This window comes from Balaenoptera musculus, chromosome 3 (assembly GCF_009873245.2).
Source record: "Balaenoptera musculus isolate JJ_BM4_2016_0621 chromosome 3, mBalMus1.pri.v3, whole genome shotgun sequence".
NCBI lineage: Eukaryota > Metazoa > Chordata > Mammalia > Artiodactyla > Balaenopteridae > Balaenoptera > Balaenoptera musculus.
The window spans coordinates 10762229-10779594 of NC_045787.1; the positions used below are offsets into that span (position 1 = coordinate 10762229).

Below are 17366 nucleotides of genomic sequence, written 5' to 3' on the forward strand. Positions count from 1 at the left end.
ATCTGCTTCCTAGGACAATGTGTGTTACCAGTTGTCTTGGTTTAAACTCTCCAAATCATACCCCAAAACAAGGTTTCAAGTCGAAGTAGTTTATTTAGTAGTTAATTCTAGGAACCACTGGTATAAAATAAGGAAGTATGACACAAATCAGAGGGCATACAGTAATCTGTGCATTATCAATGAATTTCATTTATCAATCACTGGAGCTTAATGTCACTAAAGAACTCTAAAATCCAGTATAGAAACACTTACCTAAAAGTAATCCCACATGCAATAGAATGATTTATTCATTAACTCTTGTCAGTCATTGTTTGATAGCTATTGGAGCAGGGTTTCAGGATGGTGGTCATTAGCTTGACAGCATTACAAGCATACTGTGTACGAACGCTGATCAAGCACCGGTGGACGGAGAAAGTTATCAGGCAAAGACATCCAGATGCTGAATCTTGGAAACTGGACAGGATCATTAGAATGGTAAAGACCAAAGGATTTGAATGTGGTGCTGACAGCTCCTGCTACAGAAATTCAGTATAGAAAAATTGTATAAGTTTTCACTTCAATCATCTTGTGTCTGTAAGAATATGGAGTTCACTCAAGAAGTCCAGATTTTTATTGGTTTTTGGCATTGATTATAATCTAAATATTATATTTGCTACATCATTTTTGGTGTTTGAAAATCAGGCACAATATACCAAAATATCTATTGCCATGCTCCATTCAAACCACATATATAATTTCATTATCGTCAGGGCTGCAATCTGCCAACATATTTCTGTAGTTGAGCAATCCAGTAGAATGTTTCTCCTTAAACTTTAGCAATCTCATGATTACCCCAAGATTTCAAGACATGTAGAGAGATGGTGTTAGATTAGCTGAACCTCTTATGTAGCTCAACAGACAATTTGGTCATTTTTAAAATTTAAATACCTAAGTAATTAGTACTGAATCTATTTAAATGTATAGTAAGATAATAAAGGTAGATTGTAGTAATAATAGAATCAGTCACTGTTTGAAATCACAAAATATTGTTTTTAATCAGGAAGACACTCTTTTTTCCTATTGAGTCATGTGATTTATAACAGGTAGCAATCAAACTATCGATTACTCCTTTTAGTCATTACAAGTAATTAAAGCCTAGTAATTCTAACAGGAATCCAATTCATTATTTTCTTATTTCAACATAGAGCCATCTTTATTTTGACAAAACCAAAGAACTTTATATGCCTTATTTATTTACAGATTTACTAATGTACTGTAAGGCCAAATATAAGGTAACTATAGGTTTGTTTCAGTTCCTTTCCCTAAAATATAATTTCACATTCTAATGGTATATGTATTATAGTTTAGATTATTATTATTTTTTGGCATTGACTATAATCTAAATATTATGATATTTGCTACACTGTTTTTGATATTTGAAAATCAAGCACAGAATACCAAAATATTTATTGCTATACTCCCTTCAAAATGCACATAAAATTTCAATATTTTCAAGCAGCAATCTGTCATTATGTTTCTGTAGTTGAGCCATTCTATAGAATTTTCCCCCCGAAACTTTAGCAACCTACATTTTCTTGGAAACATGAGCAATAGTAAAAGGTCCACATTTTTACAAGTGGTGATTAATAAGTGTGTGTGAGTGGTAGAGGTGACCCAAGAATAGCTGTGTGTTGATGTTTGTTGGATGGGAGCTCTTTATACTCTTATTTTTACTATTATATATATATATATATATATATATATATATATATATATATATATATATATATATATATATATATATATATATATATATATATATATATCTCAGAAATTTTTCATAACAATAAGTAAAGCTCTATTTTGCTTTTTTTAAAGTAAATAGCTTACTCCCATTTTAAATGTGCTGTTCATGAGATGATTTCCTTGTCTTATGGTTAAATATAATTTTAGAGGTTTCTGTGTTCAAAATATTTTAGGTTATTTTGATGTAACCTTGGATATAAGGACCTCATGGAAAACTTTGGGGTATATATTATATCTATTTGACCATAGATAAGCTGAGAATGAGATACTTGTTTTAGAGGTAACGTCAGTCTGAAACTTAATGTAGGGAACACTATTATACATTCATTTTTCACCTTCCTTGCCTGTGGTTAGTACTTTAACATTGATTGCATGGTCTCCAACTGAAAATAAGAGTGAGATTAAAAATGAGAACCTACAGTAGTGTTTTCTTAGTGTTTCTTCATATAAAATTTATTTTTAACCATACCAAATTAATTTTATTCACATAATTTTGAAATATTTTTATGTTTTCTAGTTTTTTAAATTTTTCTATTTTTATGGTATAGTACATTGGATTTTTTTCTCTTGTATTCTTTCTAGTTTAATCTTTGTGCATAAAATATTTTCTTTAATTTTCATTTCATTTTATGAGTCAGTACGATTTTTTCAAGTCTTTCTTTTGGCCAATTTTTTAAAATTTCTAATATTTTGTAACTATTTTGTATTTTGTATTTTATAGTTTCTTTCATTCTATTAATATATTTAACTGTTCTTGAAATATTATTTTAAATTTTTTATGTATTTTGTGGATATGACTTTCTAGTCATATCCTAGTGTGCCTCCTCTGTACAAATATTATTCTGTACCTGTGAGCTTCCAGGGATACTTAGCTCATAAATCCAATGCACTGCTTATTTGCTGGTTTAATAGGAAACTAGTGGGGAAACAACATAAACCCCGTAATAGTTGTCATTTACCCCAGTCTTTGAAACTGGAGAAGCTAGGTCCTTGTGATTTTCTCTAGTTGATTATTTCAGTTGACTCATTAAAAAAAAAAAAAAAAATACTAATCCCTTTTAAAAAAAATCCTTTTCTTAGCCTAAATACTTAATTTCCATGGAAACACACTCATAACCTCTGTAATATTTAACCATGAATAGAACATGAAGTACAAAAACAATATGCACACTTAAGAATATTCATCTGAAAACATGGCATCTTAGGTCAGAAGTCAAGTTCTATCAATAGTAGAAGCAGATTCTTTTTTTTTCCCCTCGAAACAATCTACTCTGAAAGAAAAACAAAGAGAAAGAAACCCACATAAAATGCTAAATAATTAAATAACTTTACAAAACTAACCTGACGGTCTACTCAGATGTATAAGCTGAACTGATTTCATGCATTTTTAATTATTAATATAAGGTTCCTTTGTTTTCATTTTTTCAAAAAATATTTTCTGTAGGAATCCTTTATGAATGCTAGATAACTCATGTTTTATCTTGTGGATGACTGAAAGCATTTCATTTTATCATATGTAAATCTGAACTCCTTCCAGCTTTTACCAACAATGCAAAAGTTCAAGGCATTTTCAACATTGAACTGAAGCAATTATATCAACATAGCATTTATGTCAATTGAAACACTATAAATATGATATCAGTTCAATGGGAGCCATAGATTACAGTTAGCTAAATGTTAAAGAGTGTATGCTTTTCCTTTTTTATGTGCTGGTATACATATTAAGATGTCACAGCCTTGCATTTGTTTGAATAAACTAGAGATATGAAGGTTATAATTTTAATTACCAATTTGTTGAAATAACTATGTGTTGTTACCAACACATGGAAATGACAGAAGTTAAATAGATAAAAAGATGTCTATGGTTCTGAGACTGTTGTACTGCTTAAGAAACCACAGACCTTGGTAAAAAAAATATTGTTTTGATCCTTAGGCATACAATCTCTCTAGAAAGGAAACAGGCTGGGAAAACCATATACAGTCTATGGAGGACTTAACTCATTAATGCTCTTCCTGTGGGACCAAAGAGGATAATAAATAGGCAGAATCTCCTAGACCAGATATGGATTCAGATGACTGTGGAGAATGAGGGACAAGAATGTTCCTTCCAGAGAATAGAATGACTGCCTACTCATGAATGTTCATACCTTCAGGACTGTGGACCATCTCCAGATGTGATAAAAGTGATTCAGAACTACTGTCGCCCTATGTCTTCACTGCTTCCTACTTCAAAATTGTGTGTGCATGTGTGTGTGTGCGTGTGTATGTGTGCATGTGTACTTTAGAGATAAGATAACTTGATTTACTAGTTCATAGCTTCCAAATTAAGACAAGGAAGTTTGAGACAGGATGTAGAAAATTCTGTGCATCAACCAGAAATCCTAGACATTAAGCTGGATGCAGTGATGCATTTGAGTCTGCTATAATGAAATACCATAGACTGGGTGACTTAACCAACATTTATTTCTCACAGTTCTGTAGGCTGGCAAGTCCAAGTCCAAGGTACTGGCAGATTTGGTGTCTAGTGTGGACTTGCTTCCTGGTTCCCAGACAGCCTTCTGCCCCTATGTCTTCACATGGAGAAAAAGGGAAGGTAACTCTCTTCAGGGCTCTTTTATAAAAGGGCATTAATCCCATTCATGAGGGTCTCAGTACCTTCCGAAGTTCTCACCTCTTAATGCCATCACATTGGGTATTAGGTTTTAACCTATCAATTTTAGGGGGATTCAAACATTGTCTATAGTAGATGGAATGGTACTTTTGGGCTGCTTTCCTTGGCAGGGATATAGTCAGTTCTATGTGTTAGAAAAAGAAATGCAAAAGGATATTTAAAGAACAGGAGGAAGACTCTTTCAGAGATTGATAATGTTTACTGATGAAACGATGTGTTTCCTGCATTTCTCAGTAGGCTTGAAGAGGTAGGCTATGCTGTATAACTACTAACTGGCCAATCGTCTGTAGCTAGAATGAGCACATTTCATCTAGACAAAAATATTTATGAGCCAGTGATTTGATTTCTATGCTCCATTTTATGAGTCAGCAGTTGTGAAAAACACTGTGAAATAGTACAACTGTCAGGTTTGGCCTCTTCATAGCAATCATTGGTTATGTACCTTGAGTAAGATAGCAATCTTTGTCATTATAAGTGCCCGAGAGTGGGTGGCATTATTTGTTTGTTTGGTTGGTTGTTTTGTTTATCTCACCATAGTTTATTCTGACTAATAAATTAAGTTGTCATAAGTTACCAAACATTTTATAGTTCATTAGCTTTGTATATGGATTTTTATTTAGGTTCTTATTATTCTTTAAATATGCATGAAAGCAATTTCTAATCAGCCACTTTCCTTCACGGTTTTTTCTTTTCATACAATTGTTTAGATTACAAGTATAGATAAGTAATAAAGATACCAGTAAAAAATCAGTTTTAATTTTCATCATATTTAAATCCTGAAAAAGAGGAGACATGTAAGGACAATTTAGCAAGTGACAAAAATGAATTTTGAAATCATATATTTTAAAATGTACCGTAATAAATTTACTAAATTATGACCTTTATTAAATAAAAAGTAAAATACTCATGTCCTTACTCCCACTATTATTAGATAACACATGCGCTAAAATCTTCAAATACATTGGTGATGAAATTTAACTCTGTAAATTGAAAATGTAGTTATGTTATACAATCAGGTGTACCATTGCTATATTACTTTTTTTTTGATTAGATGTGTCTTCAATTTTATGTTCAATGTTTTCTAATACCACTCTTAAATCCATCACTGTCATTAACTCATAAAACTTCACCTTTGCCATAAGACAGTTTGCACTTACTGCAGTTCCTGGAATTAAACAGCATCATTAATGGTCCAGAAAAGTCACCTTTTAAAAAAGTTCTTCATTGACTACTTGTGTTTTTCACCTGGCTTATTTTAGTGCCCAGTACTTACTTGATCAAATTATTAGAAGACCATAGGAGACAGTGCTTGATGCCTTACCAACAACGACATACGAGGAGGTACATGTTTTCCTCGTTACATCAATTATTTGGAAATAATTTCAAAACTAAGAACTTTCTCTTTGGAAATTGCCCAGTGGTTGGGTCTCTCCAGCCAATGACATGGTTTTGTCTCTCTGCTCCTCACGTTCCCAAGACAACTTTGCCTACGCCTGACAGAGCATGAATAGAATACATATTTTCTCTACTGTTAGGAGGAACAACCTTACACTCTTAAATAACTAGCATTTTAGGAACATAGACAATAGCATATTCGCAATGCACCTCACTTCACACCTCCAAATTTGAGTTATCCTAATGCTGTAAGAGTGGTGGTTTGAGTGTATGGCTGTGTGTGCAAAGTCCTGTGAAACAGACTTATTTGACCTCATCAATTTAGTGAATATCAGTTCACTAGAAAACAATTGAACAAAATTTTGATATACCAAATCTTTACATATGTTAACCGTGTATATAAGTAGAAAAAGATATATTATTTTCAATCTCTTAAACGTTTTATATATCTCTATATTTGTCTATCATATCCATCTATCTATCTGTCTACCTATCTCTTAGTCATCTATCTATCATCATCATCTATCTAACAAGTACTGAAGTTAAATAAAACTGAAACAGAAATTCCCAATATAAGAGCAGGGTAGATGGCTCTCCAGATATATCCAGTGAGACAGGTAGGGGAATTAGAGTTCTTGCAGTTCATTCAAGGTTGAATAGGCTCTTGGTTATGATTTTACATAATATGAATACATAAACAAACAGGCCAAAATTTACTCTATACACCAAATTTCAATTTATTAATTGCCAAGAATAAATGTTTTTTCTAAGACTTACTAAGGTGTCTGTAATTCAGAGCACCATTTTCTTGATTTTAAATAAGACCATTCCTTTAGTTAATGCTTGGAGAATTGAATGCTTTTCATTTAAGTGTTCACCTCTAGACCCCCAAATTCTATTACAGAGTCTGCTACCAATATACCATATGATAGCATCTGCTAATTAGTAATGAGCAGACCCTGGGAAGGCCAAATACACAAGTTCTTCCTCCCAATCATATCTCTCAATTGTCACAATCCTCATACACTCAAATACTCTCTCTAATTTCCACACAGTAATGAATAAATATGACAAAAGGCTTTACTCTGTGACATTTCCTACAACAAGTACTGATCCTTTCAATCATTTATATTTAGTCATGCCTGCATATGATAATTCTCAGGTTCCCTTAGTTTGATTTCTAATGTTTCTTTTTCCTTCTCTTTGTTTGAATTTGCCTGTGTATCTTTATTTGCCTCTTTATTTTCAACCTATTTTAAATTAATTGCAAATATGTTGTTATTCTAAGAGACATAAATATTTTGCTGGTTATCACATATTAGTTTTTCATGATAATCTGTCATAGGGGAGTGTTTAGAACAACAACATATAAGTGTTAACATCTATGCTGTGATTTTACAAGCTTATTTTGTTCCATTGTTTTCTCCTATTTCTCTGGTTAGATAACATTGCTTTTCATTTCAAAGCTTCCCATGTAAATTTGAAAATTGTTTTTCATTCATATTTGTAGATTACTTTCCTTTTCATGATTTTGCAATGCAATGTATGAGTTTGAATTATTTGCTAAATCTTACTACTTTACTTCAAAAAAGAAAATATTTTTCCTTATTTTATCATTATTTTCTCCATCAGTTATATTTTATATTTTTATGCTATGTCTCTTTTATATCTTAGTCTTTTCACCTTCTGTCTAATGAGTTCCATTTCTTCAAGTTTTTTATTTATGCTTAGATTCATGGAAATCTGGAAAAACCTGGAAAATGAAGGGAAAGCAATATCTCAGATATTTAATTGATGAGTGGGAAACACACCCTAGGGTAACCCCATGAATAACACCTTCATTTACTCCCTCCCCTTTAGAGCAAGTGCAAACTGATATTTGCTTTTAGCCAATAGTATATGGCATAGCATATGGGAAAGAAATTCCCATGATTATTTACATTATGTAAGATTCCATCTTAGAAGTCTGGGGGACAGATTCTCTTCTGGAACTTTAAAAAGTGAGCTGCCAGATGGCCTGTGAGAGGGCCATGTAGCATGGAACTGCAGGTAGCCTCTAGGAGCTGAAAAAAAAATCCCAGCTGACAGCCATCAAGAAAGCAGGAACCTCAGTCCTACAACCACAAGAAACTGAATTCGGCCAACAGCCACTCAATTTTGGAAGAGAATACTGTGCTCCAGAAAGGAACACATACCACCAGATGCCTTGACTGAAGTTCTGTAAGACTTTGAGCTGAAGACCCAGTTAAGCTGTGCTCAGACTCCTGACCCACAGAAACTGTGAGATAATAATACATGTTATTTTTTGAAGTCCTTTGTTAAGAAAAAATAGATAAGTAATACATGTGGACCATTTCTTCTTATTGTTGCTTTTATAAATTATTACTTTCCTTCAATCTTAGTGCTCTAACATTTAATTAATTAATTTTTATTCTTTTTCACCAGCTTTACTGAAGGATGATTGACAAATTAAAATTGTATATGTTTAGGTTGTATAACATGATGTTTTTATTTTTAAGGTGTACAATGCAGTTTAATATATGTATAAAATGTGAAATGATTTCAACAATCAAGTTAATTAACACATCCATCACTTCATATAGCTACCATTATTGTGTATGTGGTAAGAACACTTATTATATACTCTCTTAGAAAATTTCAAGTATACAATACAGTATTATTAATGATAGTCACCATGCTGCACATTTGATCCCCAGAAATTATTAATCTTATAACTGAATGTTTGTACTGTTTGACTAACATCTCTCCATTTTACCCAAGATCCCAGACCCTGGCAACCACCATTCTACTCTCTACTTCTATGAGTTTGACTTTCTTTTAGATTCTACATATAAGCGAGATCATACAGTATTTGTCTTTCTGTGTCTGGTTTATTTCACTTAGCACCATGTCTTTCTAGTTCATTCATGTTGTCACAAACAGCAGGATTTCCTTCTCTCTTTTTGTGTAAATAATATCCTTCTGTGTGTATACACACACACACACACACACACACACACACACACACACACACACATAATATTTTCTTTTTCCACTCATTTGATGGGAATGTAAATTGGTAAACACACCATGGAAGACAGTAAGGACCTTCCTCAAAACACAAAAATACTACCGTATGATTCAGTAATCCCACTTCTGGGTGTCTATCCAAAGGAAATGAAATCAGGATCTCAAAGCTATATTTGTACGCCCTGTTCTTTGCAGTACTATTCACAAAAGCCAAGATGTGCTGTGACTTTTTAATTAAAGCTTTCATAAATTTACTCTGGCAGTTCTGTTTCCTGGGTCTGAATTTTGACCATTCTACCTCTGTGTTCTGGGTTCCCTTAACTGAGTTTTCAATTTCCTGTTCTTGTTCAATTCTTTTTACTAAGGTCTGGTTATAAGAAAATGTTAAAGAACAAAATTTCCACAAATTATTAGAGAAATGTAGTCTTTATTAACATGGCAGTGAGATATAAACTGTGGCAGGCCATGTGACCTGGTCAAAAGACCTTTCCTCTCTGGTGTGATGGTTCTCTTCCAGCTCCAAAAGAAGAAAGACTCAGCTTGATGATCACATTCTTAGTCTTTCTGGGTCGGAAATCCCTAGCACATATGATATTTTAAAACTTTTATGGGAAGGAGTTTGGTATCCATCAGACTCAAATCATCAATTTCTCCCCCATATCCACCCCTTTCTGACACTGTTATCTAGGATTTCCTCAGCCCATGAAGTGAAAATTGTGGACAAATCCCCTTAACTAGGATGCAGAGAAAGACCACGGCTTCACTGACATCCAGATGTCTGGGTCTCAGGAGCCACTTGGCTCTAGGGATCTGGCATCACAGAGTTGGCAGAAAGGAGTTTAGAAGCAGAATCTGTGCTTTATATTCCCAGAATTCCCTCTGTTCCTATGTCACTTCTGCCCCATCACCTCACTCAAGACCCTAGGCACCTTTCTACTTTAACTTGGAATACGTCCTATACAAATTTTTGAAAGATTCATGTTTTAAGAATGAACTTTAATATTTTAATGCTAAAAATTTCAACTTATCCCTAAATGTATGTAAAAGAATCAAAACAGGTCCAATAAATATAGACAATACTGTTCTTAATCAAATTAATATTTTCTTTTGAAAAATCTTCAAATAATCACTTTAATTTCTTAGATGCAGAACTTCTAGGTAGAAGACAAATATTACATGAAAAGAACTCAGTATTTTATAATCTGAAGATCTTTCTATTATCTTTATATGAACTGAGAAAGAGGGAAAATTCAAACAGTTAATTTTTTCAAGTTCATTTACTATCATTTGCTTTCAAACTTTAGTAGACAAGGATTAACTCTCTAATTAATGAATGACAATACAATCTAAATCCTTCTGTGTTTTCCTTTAATAGAGAATACTTTAATGTACCAATCTCTTTTGAAGTAGACTCAAGAGATGTGTGGTCTTTAAAATTGTGATTCTCATCTCACACTTAACACACATACACACAGAATAAAGTGAGAACAATATTTCTGAAAAAGTACTTTTAATCGTTTCATATTGGACACATCCTCCATTTACATATCTACTGATATTTGAAAGATAACTTCAAGCTCTAAAACCAATTTATGTTTTCATCATATTTGAAAGTTCTCAGATACAAATGAAATTTAGAATTTTCGTTTAATATATTTATAAATTGTTGTCTTTAATCATTAATTTGAACTTTCTCTTGCCCTATTCCCTAGAATTTTGCCACCTATACACACTTTCCTCTATTATTCTAAAAGAAATTAAGAGAAGTTAAAAGATAAAAAACCTGTTATATATATATATATATCTTTTTAAATAAAATGAATAAAAATTACTATACTTAATATAATATACTTTATTTAAAATAGTAATATGAAAGTGATCATTTGAGAAGGTAAACAATTTTATATATTTTGTGTAATTTCATTCTGTTGTGTTTTTTTTCCTTTAACAGTTTGTAATATATATATATAATAAAATTGATATTGCTTGATCGTAGAGAGTTAAGCAGGCTGGTTATTATTAGAACACAGAGTAAAAAGAGTATGATTTATTCATTTTGGACTAAACCATACTTAACTAAATTTTGCAGCAGCTAATTTTAAATTTATACTTGTAGAAGATAGTCTGAATGACAGATCAAACGGTGATGTACCCAATCTATGTTTCTGCCAATATTACATTAAGGGGGACAGTGTTTGCAAACTAAGGTAATCTGGTGAATGCATCCTTTATGTGATTATAGACATGTTATTTATAAATAGATAATAAATACAGAAACAATTAAGACTTCTAGTCAGATACTATCTTGTGTGTGATTTCAATAACTTTCTATTTACTGAGCCTTGTTTAAGACACAGTGAGATATCTTTTATATTCAGAAATATTATATATATAATATTATATATATATAAATGTTATATTTTTCTTCAAAAGCAGGTTTCATACATCATTTTGAATCTTTCTTAATCGATTTAACAGCATTGTTCAAACTGATTGATTTCTTTTTATAGATTTGAAAATTGGGAAATTTACTCTTCATTTTAGCAATACCGCCTACCTATTCAAAAATGAAATGCCAGATGTAATTTAGGGCATGAAATTTTTAAAATGTGAAGGAAAGGCACAAAGTGATATTCCCATGAACGACCCCAGTGGGAACAGACGAAACGAGCAACAATTTTGGCTCTAGTTAAATTCTGGATGTATCATTCCACAAGCAGAATTATTTTGTGAAAATCTACATTCTAAGGGCCCAAAGATAAGCCTGGGTAAAAATATTTTTCAGTGTACAGCTGTTACTACATCAATATGACCTTTCTGAAAATGAGTTTGACTAGTCTACCCTGGGGAAGCCCTGATGCTTTGATTCTTTGTAATGTGCAAAAATCTTCAATCACCCAATTCAAAAACGTGTAATTGAGAATGCCATAGTGTATCAGATAAATATTAATTTCTCAGATTACCTGAGACTATCTGCTGCCTGGCTCTTCATAAAATGGCTACATTTTGTCTTAAAATATAATCTCTTTTTAACCTCCATAGAATAACATGGCATGTTGAGCTACAGTTACTAGACTCTATAAATGCTACTAAAGCAATATTGGGAAATGTTTCCTAATAAGACAGGCTTCTATCAGGACAATTTCAGTGTATAACATGAGGTGTCTGTTCAGAAATCCATACATCAAATTAATACTGTTCGTGATTTTGACCCCTTTACTTTTTTTTTATTTTAGTTTTGACCTGTTAATTTTTATTGGAGTAAAGTTGCTTTACAATGTTCTGTTAGTTTCTACTGTACAGCAAAGTGAATCAGCTATACATATAAATATATGTCCTCTTTTTTGGATTTCCTTCCCATTTAGGTCACCACAGAGCATTGAGCAGAGTTCCCTGTGCTATACAGCAGGTTCTCATTAGTTATCTATTTTATACATATTAGTGTATATATGTCAACCAAATCTCCCAATTCATCCCACCACCCCCTGATACCCCTTGGTATACACACGTTTGTTCTTTATGTCTGTGCATATTTCTGCTTTGCAAATAAGATCATCTATACCATTTTTTCAGATGCAACCTATATGCATTAATATACAGTATATTTTTCTCTTTCTGACTTACATCACTCTGCATGACAGTCTCTAGGTCCATCCACATCTCTACAAACGACCATATTTTGTTCCTTTTAATGGCTGAGTAATATTCCATTATGTATTTGTACATCTTCTTTATCCGTTCATTTGTCAATGGACATTTAGGTTGTTTCCATGCCCTGGCTATTGTAAGTAGTGCTGCAATGAACATTGGGGTGCATGTGTCTTTTGAATTATGTTTTTTTCTGGGTCTATGCCCAGTAGTAGGATTGTTGGGTCATATGGTAGTTCTATTTTTAGATTTTTAAGGAACCTCCATACTGTTTTCCATAGTGACTATATCAATTTACATTCCCACTAAAAGTGCAAAAGGGTTCCCTTTTCTCCTCTCTCTCTCCAGCATTTATCATTTGTAGACTTTTTGACGATGGCTATTCTGACCAGTGTGAGTTGACACCTTATTGTAGTTTTGATTTGCATTTCTCTAATAATTAGTGATGTTGAGCATATTTTCATGTGTTTTTTGGCCATCTGTATGTCTTCTTTGGAGAAATGTCTATTTAGGTCTTCCACCCATTTTTTGATTGGGTTGTTTGTTTTTTTGATGTTGAGCTGCATGAGCTGTTTGTATATTTTGGAGATTAATCCTTTGTCAGTTGCTTCATTTGCAAATATTTTCCCCCATTCTGAGGGCTGTCTTTTCATCTTGTTTATGGTTTCCTTTGCTGTGGAAAAGACTTTCAGTTTAATTAGGTCCCATTTGTTTATTTTTGGTTTGGGTTTTATTACTCTAGGAGGTGGGTCAAAAAGATCTTGCTGCGATTTATGTCAAAGAGTGTTCTGCCTTTGTTTCCTCTAAGCGTTTTATAGTGTCTGGCCTTACATTTAGGTCTTTAATCCATTTTGAGTTTATTTTTGTGCATGGTGTTAGGGAGTGTTCTAATTTCATTCTTTTACATGTAGCTGTCAAGTTTTCCCAGCACCACTTATTGAAGAGACTGTCTTTTCTCCATTGTATATTCTTGCCTCCTTTGTCATAGATTAGGTTGGCCCCTTTATAGACCATTGCTCAGGAAGTGAAACAGAACACCACGTCCTTTCCATGGATACCAAGATATACATTCATAGGCCTGTTCATTCCAATTTTACTGAACTGGTTGATATAGGGTAGGCTTAGATGAGGAAGTTTTTCATCTGCAGTATATTATCTATTTTGCAGGACCATTTATTTCTTTTTTGTTTACATTCTTCTTCCATAAATGAGGATGCATCTCAATTGAAAGAAACTCAAAAGACAGAAGAGAATGATATTTTCTCACAAATATTACCTGTAAAGAAGTGAATATGTCCCTAAAACAGAAATTTGAGCAGAGTCAAATGTTGGTTTATTTTCTGAATATTAATATAATGAGAAGATTTTGTTCCAGGCTACAAAACAAACTTAGACAGCAGTAAGTGTATTTTTAAGAGATGCTCTTCTCTGTCTCTCTGGGCCCAGGGTAGGTAAGGTAAATATTTACTTAAGTAAATATTTAATTTAAATCATTTAATATTTAATTCAAATATTATGCATTTAAATATTTTAAGGAACTCACTAACTGGGAATTTGTATAATTTCTTAGCAGTACCTCTGCTGAAACTTTTTCATTCTGTTTGCTCTTTACTTTTGCTAAATCCTTTTGCTCTGGAAAGCGGAAATTGTTCCCCATGGAGTTCTTTGTACTCCAAAAATGTCAAAAAAAACTTTGAAAGCTCTCCTCCAATGAAGATTAGATTAGAATAACATAGCCAACAAAAAGAAAAAAAACAACAACAACCATATAAGTATATAATTGTTCATTGGAAGCTTGTGAGACAATGTTTCCTAGGCAATTATGTCATTGCTTGGGATGCATCAGATATTGCTGTGCAGCATGATCAAACCGCAGATGACAATCCTGCAGTCTGAACTCCTCTGTGAAACGTAATATCAATGAAAGAGTGAAACCAGCAGTTACTCAGTGTCGTTTACTGAAATAGTTCAAAAGAGCTAAAAATTCGAAAGAGCTAAAAATGGCTGACAAGACTGGAAATCCAGCAAAAAAGAGATCTCCGTGAACTTGCTAGTTGTATCTTTTTGTTGTTTGTATGTTTTAATCTGTTGAGTCCACTGCTGCTGATGGAGTTTTAATGGACGTACCAGCAAAGGACAAACCGAATCAATGAAATAGTCTCCGGCTTATCCAGAGGAGACATAATTATCTGTGATTATTTGTAATAGTAATAATAACTCCAATAATTAATAACAAAATAATCTTAATATTTTAGGCATTTGTATTTGTGTATTGCTGGGTTTCTATCTTCCTGCTGCATTTTGATTATCAGAGTAAATATAAGGAATATTTCAACTATATACAGTTGAGTCAACCCCTAAACCATTTGAGTGACTTTCTCCTCTTCACTGCAGTCTGCTAATTTATATTTACTAGAAACAAGAAGCAATGTGTATAACATATAAAAGAAAATAACATATAAATACATTTTTCTTTCAGAACATCTAAGAATTGGAAAGTATATTTCATAAAATGTAGGTCACACATACCTAAATATTTTATTACACCCTAATTATCTATACATAGGAGGAAATTAGCCAAATGACAATAATAAAACATTTAATGCTCTGTTTTACAAATTCAGAATGATTTCTAATGGATTTTACTATTCCACAGTCCAATTATTAGTGCTTTTGTTTAGCAAGTAGATAGCTAATATGATTATAGGAAAGCTCAAATTTATTAGCTTTCTTAGAAAATTGCCTACTTCAGAGGGAAAAGTACATTAACCCTTCTAATTTTTGGATGGCAAAGAAATATTGCCATGGAGGTACTAATGAGTGAATAAAAAATTACTTTTTAAAACTGTTTAACTCTTGATACACAGATTTTATCACGAGTGTTGTATTTTAGTAAAGTAGAAGGATTTTTATGTAATTTATATATTTTCCCACACAACATGAGTACTTTTAAATAACAAATTAAATTTCATGATCTAGTTTACATGCTTACATCTAGCTTACATTTTTTTCCTGACATGATAATTTGCTTAACTCAGTCACTCTGCATATCTGCAAAGAACGTGACTCTTTAAGAAACAGAGGTCTCAAGCCTAGCAGAGCCATCACCACCACCCAGAAGAAAGGACTGCAGCTCAGCCCCTGCTGGAGACGGTCCTTGCCTTGCTCCCCTGCTTCTTCATCTGAAAAATGGGGCTTCCTTCAGGGAGGCGTGAGAATTCCATGAGCTGAGGTCCCGTGCGCTCAAGGTCTATGGCAGCCAGATCAGCATCTCTCAAGGACAGCAGCGAGGGCCAGGGCAGGACAAGCTCTGAGATCTGAGATCGAGTGACGACACCTCGTTCTATCCCGGGAGGAAGGGAGTGGCAGAAGGGCCAGTAAGCCAAGGCCACAGAGCAGCAAGCCGGGCCAGACCCGGGGCCACTCTCTTCCCTCCCACCTAAACCAGGGCCAGGCGCGCTTGGGGGCAGGAAGAGCAGATGACCAGCCCGCTCGGCCGCCCCAGCCCAACTTAGCAATCTTTCAGGGCATCTGACCTCCGCTGTTGATTTCTACCCAGAGGATGACGTGAGCATCTTTAGTTCCCAAGGAATGTCAATCAGCCCCCGGAGGCTGGGCTGCCTTGAGATGGAGTTGCCGGTTTAAAGCAAACAAAGCTGCCTATACAAGGACCAGAGGGCCACCGGGCCCCAGCTCTGCCGGGAATCTCAGACCCCTCTGTCCCCAGCCAGCCGAGGCCACGCCCTCCCCGGGCACCGTCTGCGCCCGCCGCTCCTCACTGTGGTCTGGGTGGACTTGACCATGGCGGGCTCCAGCTTCCTGAGCCCCAAACCCCAGAACGTGCAGCAGAGACAGGAGTTCAAGTGTAACAGGGAAGAGCCAAATCTGACTACGTGTTGGATCTGTTTCTTCTGCTTTAACCTTTGCTTTCCGCTGCTTTGGTTCACTAAAAGGATACTGTCTACATAATGGCCTGCCTCGGGGAACCCTGCCCCTCTGCCTGAACGTTGAACCTAAGGGCCTTTGTTCAGGGAACCATCCTGACCCTGTCCACCTGTGGATGGCTACAGGAAAGAAGGAATTAACACATCCCCTCCCCGAGGCTGGCCATTCCAGGGGACATTTACAAAATTTATGGCCTTCCTACTTTACTTCCTCATCTCCTCCCCTTCTCTGTGCTATAAAAGAAACTGGCATGCAAACCCTGATAAGATAGTTATTTTGAGACGGTAGTCTGCCATCTTCTAGGTCTGCAGGCTTTCCTAATAAAGTCGTATTCCTTGCCTCTACACCTGTCTCCGCTTTACTGGCCTGTCGTGAGGACAGCAGAGCGAGCTTGGACTTGAAAACACAAGAAGGCGTCAGCCAGACTGAAGGCCCAGGCCCTGGAAGGCTGGCTCAGCCCCGAGGTCAGAAGTCAGGTAGAAGGCGCAGAAAATGAGCTGCAAATCCGGTTCAACGCCTTCTTTGATGTTGGGATCAAGCTGTCAGGGGCTCAGTTCCACCAGCACGGTCAGACCCTGGGGAAGTTTCTTCAGGACGTACTTTGGGAAGAGGCCAATGAAGCCTCTGGCTGACAAGTGACTGGCCCTGAGACCAGCCATCTCTCCGTTCTTCCACCCTCAGAAGCGTTCACTTGGCTTCTAGAACGTTTCTGAGACCACTCCTAGCTCTTGGGGTACTAGCCTAGGAGGTGAATAAATGCCCAAACTGGAAAAAAAGAAAAAAAAAAAAAAAGAAATGAGCTCTCAGCTAAATGGCAAGTATAAAATAATTGATGTTCAAATGACTATGTTTGAATAAAGTTTTATGTTATATAAAACATCAATTACATTCG

General features: G+C 34.6%; 1 pseudogene; it reads left to right on the forward strand.

Moving 5' to 3' along the window:
• The first annotated feature begins 339 nt into the window (after positions 1 to 339).
• On the forward strand, positions 340 to 17106 carry LOC118892010 (annotated as a pseudogene).
• The last annotated feature ends 260 nt before the right edge of the window (positions 17107 to 17366 follow it).